The 11,467-nt window shown below is 40.4% G+C and overlaps 1 long non-coding RNA gene across 1 annotated transcript; it reads right to left on the bottom strand.

Moving 5' to 3' along the window:
• Positions 1-275: 275 nt before the first annotated feature.
• LOC121673905 lies at positions 276-11,013 on the bottom strand. The gene is made up of 2 exons (XR_006019355.1): positions 1,945-11,013; positions 276-849 (listed from the first exon to the last, which is right to left on the bottom strand). It is a non-coding gene; the product is annotated as an uncharacterized LOC121673905 (long non-coding RNA).
• Between the last annotated feature and the right edge of the window lie 454 nt (positions 11,014-11,467).

Below are 11,467 nucleotides of genomic sequence, written 5' to 3'. Positions count from 1 at the left end.
GATCTGAGAAAAAGTAAAGAAAGAATTCTGTTCAGACCAGGGGTGTGGTTGGTGTCACAGCCAGCACCATCTCACCTTGCAGTCTCCCTAGGGCAGACTCTGGCTTTCCAGCAGCCAGATTAATACCTCCTAACCCACATTAACCTATACATTCCCTCATCCATCACCCCAGGAAACTATGAGGCCCTTGTCCAACACATTTAAAAGTGGCACAGCTGCAAAGGGTACAACAATACCAAAGAGCAACATCAGAATTGTGAAAGATACAAGTGATCGTAGATAAATGTATTCCAAAGTTTAATAACATGGCAGGCAGTACAACTCTAAATAGTCAGTTAAGGCACACTGTAATAAAAAGTTAGGGACACAGAAATGCAAGTTGACTCCTCATGTGTGAGGCTGTAAATACCACCTGAAACAAAAAAAGACCTTTCTCTCACAATGCTATCAGAAATCCCGTGTTACCCAAAACTTCAGCATTAACCTAACGCAGGGTTTGGACGCTCGAGGCACAAGCTCTGGCGTGCCCCAGGTCAGAGTCAGTCCAGCTGCGTTACCTCCACGCGTCGCTGAAGCGGCTTCGGCATCAGGAAAAGGGCTGCTTGCCGGGCTAGCTAGCTGGCTTCTCGGCAGAGGAAACACAGCATGAGCCAGTGGTATCAGCTCACTTAGCTCGGAGACAAAGGAAGAAAGAGGCTGTTCAGGTCTGACTCCTAACAGGTTTATTGTTGGAAGTTTCGCAACCCAAACGAGCTCGGAAGGCTGGAATGCGATGTGATGGGAATGATGGGATTATGACGGGATCCTCCCTTGAGGCTCATCCTCAGTTTTATAGGGAATTTGAAAACCCTGGTGAAAGGGGAAAACAACCAATGAGTTACAAGCCAGGGGGAGGATACAATGTAACAAGAACCACTGTAGGGGGGAACCGAGAGGCGAGAGTTACAACAGAACCAATGAACAACTGAGTAACCGAGAATTTTCCAGAACCGGGGGAGGTGGCACTGCCCAGGGGGTGCGGCTTAGGCTTCTGAGCCGCCCTTCGACCCACCCTCTGAGTCTGCCTCTTCGGGAAACTCGATCCAGGGGAGGGGCTGGGATTGATTGGCATCACGCAGCCCCAGCCCCGCAGCGAGCCGGGTTGCACCAACACTAACCCCCGATTTCCAGTGTTGTGTTGTAACAGCTTACCCAGCCAGGCCCTTCCTATGTGCCTCCTCCAGAGCAGACAGTGCCTCACAGTGCTCAGCTCAACAAGAGCAACCAGAAAGTCACGACTGACACCATAAAGATGTTTGTTCCACATATGGTTGCAGCTCACACTTCATTAGTGCCTGTTCCTAAAGGACAAATTTATCTGCTGCTCTGACGCTCTGCTGCTCATGCCTGCCTAACCATATTGCAGGCAACACGACTAACCCAACAGCACTTTGGTTCCAAGAAATTCCATGCTCCATGTAATTTACTTATCTGGTGAAAAATCATACGCTGGCAAAACCCTTTCAAAGGCATTCATAGCAAATGGGATGTCTCATGAGGTCTGTAATATTGCTAAGCACTAGTGGCTGACACCACTGGATGTCTACACAAGCCTGGAAGTCGCCCTCCCACTTGCCAGGTCCGTGGGCCCAAAGGGACACTCTCAGGGTGGGCAGTCACAGGCCTCTCACAGGCAGAACACCCTGAGAACTTGGGTATTTTTTTCCTACTGTAATTTATTGCCAGTTAACATCAACTTCTGATTGCTCATCTGAGTGCTGGGGGGTGGGTGGGAAAGCATAAACACCTCCTTGAACAGCTCTCCTCCCCCTTTCTAATTTCAGCTTCTCATGGGTCACAGACCAGCTACAGTCAGCCCGTGCCACTGCCCTGCCGAGCCAGTGGATGAGGCAGGGGCTTGGGGTTGCATGGTAACGATCCCACCTCCTGCTCTTTCCTTCTTACTGTTTTTCCATTGCCTCTCCATGTCTTCATGTTTCCAGCTCAGTGTGCCCACAGTCACTGTTCCTCAGATGGGTCCTCACCCTGGTGTGAGATGCCCACAGCCATCTTCCCGCAAAGGATCCCTCCTTTGGCGTGGGTCACCTTCCAAGAGCAGCAGCCCTCACAGCATGGTGCCTCTGGTCCCCCGCAGCTGCCATTCCTGCTCAAAGGCATCAGTGCTGATGGCCACAGGCTGCCCACGCCACGGGCTGCCCATTCCAGTCAGCAACACCACAGGGCTGGCGATGGCCACCTGCCGGGCAGGGCAGGCCACAGCCCCCACTGCCCACACACAGCACATGGCCATGCAGCGCCCAGCTGTTCTGCACCACACAGCTTCAAAGTTAGAGACAAACTATTAAGAAAAAAAAAAAAAGAAAAAGAAACAAAAAGCAATCTCAGTCTACCCTTGCTCTTACACCACTAGATAAGTCAAAAAATTGAATACTAAAGTAGAACAGCACTAATACTTTAGCAGTCTTTGACATGAAATTGTGGAAAATCCTCTCATGATTTACTTTGGATTTGTTTATCTGTTCTAGATTTATTCTAGATTTCTCCCCCTGTAGATTTCCATTTGTTTTAACACATATACTAAAACTGGGCTGCTATTGCTATGCAAATTGTTTAATTCAGATTTCTTTTTATAGTAGCTTTTGTTTCAAAGGCTTGCATAACTTGCTAAGGAACTCATGCTTTAAAAAGATACATACTGAAAACAAATTAACATTTTCTGCAGGAGGTTTCAAATAACTGTACAGAGGGGAACTAAAAAGGAAAAAATCAATTATCCTTTTAAGTGGGGTATCAGAAGTGAGACTTTTTAAGTTACTTGAAGGTTATAATGGATGAGTTTGTTCAGACACAGAATGCAATTTCAAACACAATGCAATTTCAGAAGCAAAAGTTTCCTTGGTTCCAATAATGTACTTTCCTGAAAAGAGACTTTATTTGGACCAGAGACACACAAACATCCCACGTTTCCAAAGAAGCTTCCTTAATGTCTACAGTGAACTACATCATCAATGTTGTTTGGCTTTCAAAGCCCCAGCCTCAGACCATCCTGAGACATAACACGTGCCCTGCGGCCACAAGTGCAGACTTTGAGTCTTCATGGTGCTCTATGTTCTAGAGCACAGAACCTGGAACTAGGCAGGCAAGTGAACGTGGCAGGCAAGACATCACACAAACACATGGCATAAACATGAGTTGGGTTTGTAGGACAAAGAATTGGTCTTCACTAATACTAGCCATACCAGTTCTGATTTCTGGCCAACTTGTATCCCACACTCTGCCTTTTCTTCTTTTTTGATTTGCTTTTTTGTCTAATCAAAATGGCTTGCACTTGCATTTATATTGGGAATTCTTTTCAAGCACGTAACAGGCACAGAGGAAGTGTTTGCACTGAAATTCATTGCTTACTTTCATCTGATCATTGCAGGAGAATGTACTTTTCATCTCCAAACTACAATGTGTTCTACCACGTTCTTTTAATGATGTAGCTAGTAGTAACTAGCCAAGAGGATTCTGAAATTAGTTATTTCTGCAGTTTCTGGATACGATGAAAAGCACTCAAAAATATGTAGAACCTCCTTGATATTTTACCATTCAAGACAGCATTATTATCTTCAGGAATGCAATATTCTGAAAAGACAGTTCTGCCCATCAAATTTCACCAAAAGTCATGGAAAATTAGACATGTTTTTTATTCCTAGAAGACTAGAACCAAGGAAAAAACTTCATGCTTCAAACAGTGACTGACAGTCTTTGTAGCTTCCACACATTTTGTGACTGTATTATTGAGATGTTTATTCCATGAATTGCAGAAGTTTAATCAGACAGTAAAGTTAAAGAACAAGCAGCAATGCAGGGGCAGACAATTTCTATTAGGCTAATATCCCATTTCTTGACTGAAGCATTGAAATCAAGGACAGCCTTGCCTCATATGGGCATCCACACATCCCCAAAGAACAGCAACTCCTCTCTCAATAAACAGTCAATACACCACAAGTGTTACGAGATAACCCCCAAGCTTTCTGAGCTACTGAGACTCTACATCCTAATTTTGGCTTCATTTCAGAACTGCCACTGGCACAAACTGAAAAGACTAGAAAAGAAAAACAACAAAGCATTGAGTTGACTAAAAGAGCTCACAAAAAACCCCCAAAAAGCAGAGCTTCTGAGTGTCCCAAGAGAACCAAGGTGTCTGAAAGAACCAAAATGTATGGAACTGTAAACTGGAGGAAGAAATTCAAGGATGCTGCTTTAATGTACTCTTCTCTCGAGCTTAGTCTCCCTAAATAAAAAAATAAATAAAAAAGGGCATTTGAGACAACCACCCATCCACTGTATCCATGAATAAACAGAGACTTCTAAGGGGAAGAAATGCACAGAGAACTCTGGAGATACGGTGCAGAAATCCAGAAGATACCAAGGGAAAATCTCAACTTCTCATGTTCTGGATCACATCCTCCACTTTCCATAGGCAGCAAAGGAGCACTAGGCTTCTATTCACCTGCATGATATACCGGGTGTTAGTAAAAGCGTAAGTACTCTTCTATCCACACACTGCAGCAGATGATAGAGTAGAAGACTTCTACCCATCCAACTAAGAGAAAAAAGCCCAGAGGAGGTAGTTAGGCTAAAGCAGAGTATTATAAAAATACATCACAAATAGGCTGAAGCTGACAATCCAGAAAGTAATTCTTAAGTATATGCCACAGCAGTATAATCAGACAGCCAAGCAGGAATCTGCCTGTCTTCACCCCTTCCATCTTTCCCCCTCATCTTCCCTGAAGCATACCATTTATCAGCATACAGAGATGCCCAATCAGACTAGATATTAGAGGTGTCTTGCTACTAAATTTCAGCTGCTTGCATAGTGACAAAAGCTACTTACCAACTCCAGGGCAACAAATTTGCTAGACAATCAAAAAAAGAAAACTTGGAGTCAAAACCAAGCAGTTGACTTGACAGTTTTCAAAATAATGTAAACAATGCTATATTTCAGCTGTTCTCATCAGTCACACAAAAGAAGCCAAAGCTCTGTGCAATAAACAGTGTGTAGCACTATTAGGAGAGAGATTTTACACTTGTACGTACATCAGTAGACAGCAGACTTTCAAAGTGTAATACCCTATTCAGAGATTTCCCTGCATCTGCCCTCTTAGAGCCACAATACATAGAAGATGTGGCAGAGCATTTGCAATCAGAAATCAAGGCTTACAGAAGTACACACTTAGGAAATTAGTACTGTTTTAAACACTGTTTCAGAAAGCTCACGGAATTTAAAAAAAGGCAATACCATAATGAAAATCCATTTAACACTAAAAACATTTTTCAGTATTGAGCAGCCCAACTATAAAAATTCTCTCTAGTTCTGTATTTCATAGAATTACATATGATTGAACTATCTAATGAATAATTAAGTGAAAGAATGGTATGATCAATATAATGAAATAAAAAGCAGAAGTAAATATCTGTTAGTCCAACAAGTTACACAAAACCACACAGACTAACACTTTGACCAGTGACAGTGGAGCGCTGCATTTGCTAGAACTTTATGAATAGACAAGAAACAAAGAGTCTTGTAACTTCTTGTTGTTGGCGTCAACCCAGTATCAGTTGATAAAGTGGAAGTTTCCAAGAATAGCCATGATTTGCCTTTAGTGCTCTTCTCTGTATCGATACCAAGCCTCATTTTTGCTTCTCTCACCATGAGACCATACAAAATTTCCATTTGCAACCTGGTGTCCCTAGCCCTGCCCTTAGCCATAACCTGAACTATGAATCAAATAAATCACCCAGCACAGAACACTTCATAAACAACTTGCAGCCATCAAACCTAGACCTGCAGACTCTGCTGTGTGATCAATGAATTTAATTCTTTATGATGCTGTTCATAATCCTAACCTAATCTCATCCTGGGAAAAAAACATACACCATTATCTTCTGACATGACAGGCCTGAAGAAGCTGAAAAATTAGCCACTAAAACTTTCCAATGCTTAAACTCATGCTTAATTCTATGGGGAATAATTGACAAGACATCAGTAACTCTCTCAAGCAAAGCAGAACACCATGTCCCTAGAAAAGTCATCACAGTTTTGGTTATTTCTCCTTCCTTCCATGTTGCCTAAAGCTCTTTCTTCACTCCATCCATACTGTATTTCCAAACCAAGAACACCAAGGCAGATATCCTTTCCCAGTCTCAAAGAAATGCTCAATTTCAAAGAAAACATATTGCCCCCTGACTAGATGAATTGTTTTAGAACCACTTCAGCATTGTAAGAGCCTATGTTCTGACAAGCAAAGGAAAATTCCATTCACAGATCAAAAAATAACTGTATAATTTGGAAGCTATTTGTTTCTTAGAAAACAATCAATGGAACAGTCCTGCCAATGTAGGAGTAAAATTACCAGAAGCAGTCAAGTGCTGTACTCCTAGGTATGTAACTATTGACTTGTATATACGGCTCACACAATGCAGTCTCTAGCTGTTTCTGAGATCATGCACACATGCATTAGAAATACGATCTTCGATTTTGTGTTCTATAAAAACATAATGTAATTACCCATTTCCATACATGAGCTTAAAGGCACTCATTTTTGTATGTAAATAGCAGGAAGGCTACTACTCATGTTCAAAATGTTCAGTCTTTCCAACAGGCTCCTTGAACACAGAGCTATGATTTCCTTCATTGGATATTCTCATACCTCCAACACCAGTACTCTTTTTTTTTTTTAAGGTGACTTTTTGCATCAAGCTGTCATCTATGACATAAAACTTGTGTGCGTGTGAAATTAAGACCACACATTGTCACTGGCCAAAGGCAATGCACAATATTGCAGGAAATAAAATCTGTGATGTGATGTGATGCCATGTGATGGCACGACTTTGTTGCTTTTTCATAACTGGGTTCTTAAAACAGTTAGACCAGACTACACAGAATGGACAATTAAGTGTGGTTTTGCAGGATGAGACTGTCATGCAGGCATTTTACAGCTATTCAGCTTGGAAGGTATGGGCTACATACATGCTATCTAACATTTTCCAGTTTAACACTTCCTTTTCTTTTTGTCTCTCCATACAAGAACCAGAATAATTTTACCTGAGGAAAAATATTAACAGTCCTGTCCTTCCAACCAATGGAGCAGTAACCTATGGGCTACTCAAATAACTTTTTAAAAATTCAAGAATTAAATAAAAACCAATTTTTTATTTACAGAAGTAAATAAAATCATATTTCACACAACAACAAAAGTAGTATTTTGACACTCCTGGAAGAGAAATCAGAACTATGGGAAGTCACTACTGAACTTCTACAATAAACACAATGTTAACTATTCAAGTCATTAGTACACAGAAACACAAAAGCTGTGCTGAAAAACTGTTACCATCAACTCCAAAAGGAAGCACATTATGTTTGCAATATCAGAGTGTTTTTGGACTGCAACAGAAACTAAATTTAGACCCAGTTACATAAAAAATACTAATAGCCTTAACACTTTTAATCAGCATAAGAGGTTTAGAGATACACAAATGATTTAAAGTCTGATGACTAGTTTTATACTGCTTTTGCAATATTGTGCATTAGTAAAGTCAGGGAGATTATGAAAGAAATACTAAAGCATAATAAAATTACATAAAACATGAAAAGCAGGCTATACAGAGTGACTCCAAACATTGATGCTAAGAGAAATTTTACCAGAGTATTTCAAAAACATAACTTCTCTATAGATTCTTGCAGCATAAAGATTAATCTAACCAGGTAATGCAAACCAAGTACTGGTAGGTTCAGAAAATAGGTTGGACGCTTTATAAATGCAGTATTAACTTGTGTGATCCTCCAAAGAGCAAAGAATAAAACACTTACTATCTTCATACTGTTGCAAACTGCTGATCCATGACAAGCACAACAGCACAAAGCAATCTGGCAGCCTTTCAAATGCCGAGTCTGGCATGGTGACGGGCAATATGCTCCGCCAGCTGTGCAACTCCTTCAGGAGCTGCAAAACAGCAGAAGAAGTAATTCCCTGATGATTTGTCAAAGCAGTTCATTACCATGTCTTGCAGAGCACCTGCCAATAATTTATGAAGTATTGATTACATCACACTCAGGGGTTTTTGCTCCATGAAAGTTAAACAAGTTCTCTGAAAACAACCAAAGATACAATAATAGTGCACTAACAGAAATAATTACTTGGATATGGTATATCTGTTGCCCCAGACACATGGTAAAATTACAAAATGATTGGCAATGTTATCGCACCCAATCTCACACTTTTTGATATGTAATCCACACCATGAAAACATTTTCAGGTTCACATCATGAAGCGTATGCAACAGGCTAGTTAGATAATTGTGGGTAACGTTGTTTTTTTTTTTGCTGACCATTTTTTCTTTATTTGACCAGTTCATTGCAGTGGCATCAGAAAACATTCCTTAGAAGGCTGTTCCTGTCGCTGTGTCCTAGGCAGATACAGAAATTAAACAGTGATGATTAAGTTCTAACTACATCCTTTCCTTTCAAGGATCTTTCAAAATCCTCTTGTACAATTTTACTGCAAAATTTGAGTGTTACCACTGATAACAACGTATTACCTACCTGCTTCAGAATTATTGCTGAAAAACTTTGGCAATAACAGCTGAGATGAGCACACTATAAAACTTATACAGATGGATTTAAAAGATTAAACACCCACAATTTGACACAACTACTGTAAAATAAGGTATACTGGAAAATAACGTATGATACTTGTGTGGTCAGTCACATTTTTGCTCTTTCTACAAAAATATAAAGAGCTGGAGAAGAAGTTGTTCTCTGGATTAGATTAACTGCAACGGTTTTACATAAAACTGCAACCTTCAACCCCAATAAAACCTTATCTTTCAACCTCTAGGCTATTACTGATTTTTTTTTTTTCTTTGCTAGAACTCAGTGATCCAAACTGCCTCACTCCAAATTAAGAGTTCTTGTTCTGATTTACAGAGCTGGAAAGCAGTTGAGTAAATGACTGTGTATCACAACGTAGTTCAGAACTGGTGAGACAACTAAACAAGACTTCTTGCAGACAAGGTAACTGAGTTAAGTGACAGCTTTAAAAAGGTACCAATGAAACCACCGCTTGAGAAATCGATCACTCCAAGAGCTGTTGCTTAACAGCTGTGTTGTTAAGAGTTCATTCTTCACACCTATATATTCCTATAAACTAATTAGCCACAAACAAAGGAAAAAATAATTTGTTACATCTAAAAATAAAAACCTTCAACATTTTGAAGATGGAATTTTTATTTACTTGCAAAAGTTCTGACATTGTTATTGACATTAAATGTTATGCTTTATTTTCTACATCTTAAATACCAGCAAGGGCATAGCAGCCACCACTACACAACATGATTAATTCTCTCCATTAGTTTACCATGTAATTTTCCAGAGTCAGTTTTACAAAAACGGTATCAGCCTTGGGCCAAGTTCAACAGCAAGCTTGTGGTTTGGGTTGTATTATTTTTTAACTGAAATGACCACCATTGCAAATTTCTTTAGACTCATTTGTCAAAAGTAGCTTTTAGAGAAGTTTTTATCACTTCCAAAAAGCTGCACTGAAAATGAAAAATGTTTAAGAAAAGCCTGCACAACCAAAATAATGTATTTTCTCATTACCAAAATTGGTGACTGCCAGATTGCAGTTACAAACTACACTTTTTTGCAGATGTTTAGCTCATTATCATTCAGCTGTTGAATCACAGATGCAGCTTGCATCACCTAAGAGGATTATGCAACAACAGGCAGGTTTTTACTGCTTAAAGCTCATACAGCAAACTTGCTTCTTCTAACCTTTAGAGTTTGTATGGATCCTTCTCTTCCAGGAAAACAGTTAGAGAGCTTACTGGAAGTTCTACTAAATAATGCAGGAGGTGAGGTTGTTTTTTGGATTTTTTACTTTTTGTCACAGTGGTAATACATAACCTATCAAAGACAGTAAAATTTGAAGTTCACTGCACGAAACAATCTTGTTTTCCCACATACTCATAACTAATTCCTCTTCTACCACTGTGAGGAAGTGTTATTGAGCTGAAAGGAAGGATCCATTCCCTTACCATGGAACTGCAACCACTCCTCAGAGTTCCTCTGCCAGAAAACTCTAAGACAGAATTAAGAATTTAATTAATGTAATGAATGTAGTTGATCTGAAACAACATGCTCTTTCATCCCTTGGTTAATACTGGTCCAGCAGTGTGATGTACATTAACAGTTCACAACATATACTGTTTATTATGCCATTTTATATCATCCAAACCATTCAATGAAGTATTTGTCCTTCCAGTACCCTTCATGGAAATGAGTTTCTACAAAAACTTGTGTTGTTATACTGGAAGCTTTCAACTTCATTAGAAATAAAAAAAGTACTCTTAAAAAGATGATTAGTGCTCACTTCAACTTTGGCTAACCACCCTGGTCTGTACTTGAAGGAAACAAGCCATGCAACAAGACTCCCAAAATAAATGCTGGTGATGTAGGATAGACATGATCTGGCAATGTGCCCTTGCAACCCAAAGAGCCAATTGTATCCTGGACTGCATACACAGCAGCGTGGGCAGCAGAGTGAGGGAGGGGATTCTGCCCTCTCCTCCACTCTGGTGAGACCCCACCTGAAACACTGCATCCAGCTCTGGGGTCCGCAGCACAGGAAGGACATGGACCTGATGGAGCAACTGCAGAAGAGGGCCACGAAGATGATCAGGGGGCTGGAGCACCTCTCCCATGAAGGCAGGCTCAGAGAGCTGGGGTGGTCTAGACTGGGAAAGAGAAACCTCTGGGGAAACCTTAGAGCACCTTCCAGTACTTAAAGGGGTCCTACAGAAGAGCTGGAGAGAAGACTTTTTACAAGGGCATGAAGTGAAAGGACAACAGGGAATGGCTTTAAACCAAAAGAGTACATTTAGATTAGGTACTAGGAAGAAATTCTTCAGAGTGGGGGTGACGTACTGGCACAGGTTGCCCGGAGAAGTTGTGGATGGCTCATCTCTGGAAGTGTTCAAGGCCAGGTTGGATGGTGCTTTGAGCAACCTGGTCTAGTGGAAGGTGTCCCTGCCCGTGGCAGGGCGCTGAAACAAGATGATCTTTAAGGCCCTTTCCAAACCAAACCATTCTATGATTCTATGAAATTTTGATCTTTGTATTATATCTCTTACCCAATCAAAAAGAGTCTTAAGAGAAGGTAACACTTAATACTGTTTAAAATATTTTTAAAAATGAATGTCAACAGGCAATTTTATAGATTCTTTTGATCTAGTTTCATTATCCCAGTTTGAACTACCATTGGTTTCTTACAGAGTTTTCAGACCAAGTGCTAAAATTCTGTTTACTAGATACATTTCTTTATCAGATTTGACTATGAGATCATCTTCCCCAGCACTTCCTTTTCAAAACTATGAAAACAGCTCTAAAAACCATGAAACAGAATATCATGCAACATTCAGA

Source organism: Corvus kubaryi, unplaced genomic scaffold (genome assembly GCF_017639235.1).
Source record: "Corvus kubaryi isolate FWS band 111438036 unplaced genomic scaffold, C.kubaryi_AGA036_p1.0 66, whole genome shotgun sequence".
NCBI lineage: Eukaryota > Metazoa > Chordata > Aves > Passeriformes > Corvidae > Corvus > Corvus kubaryi.
This window is presented reverse-complemented; position numbering and strand designations above follow the sequence as displayed.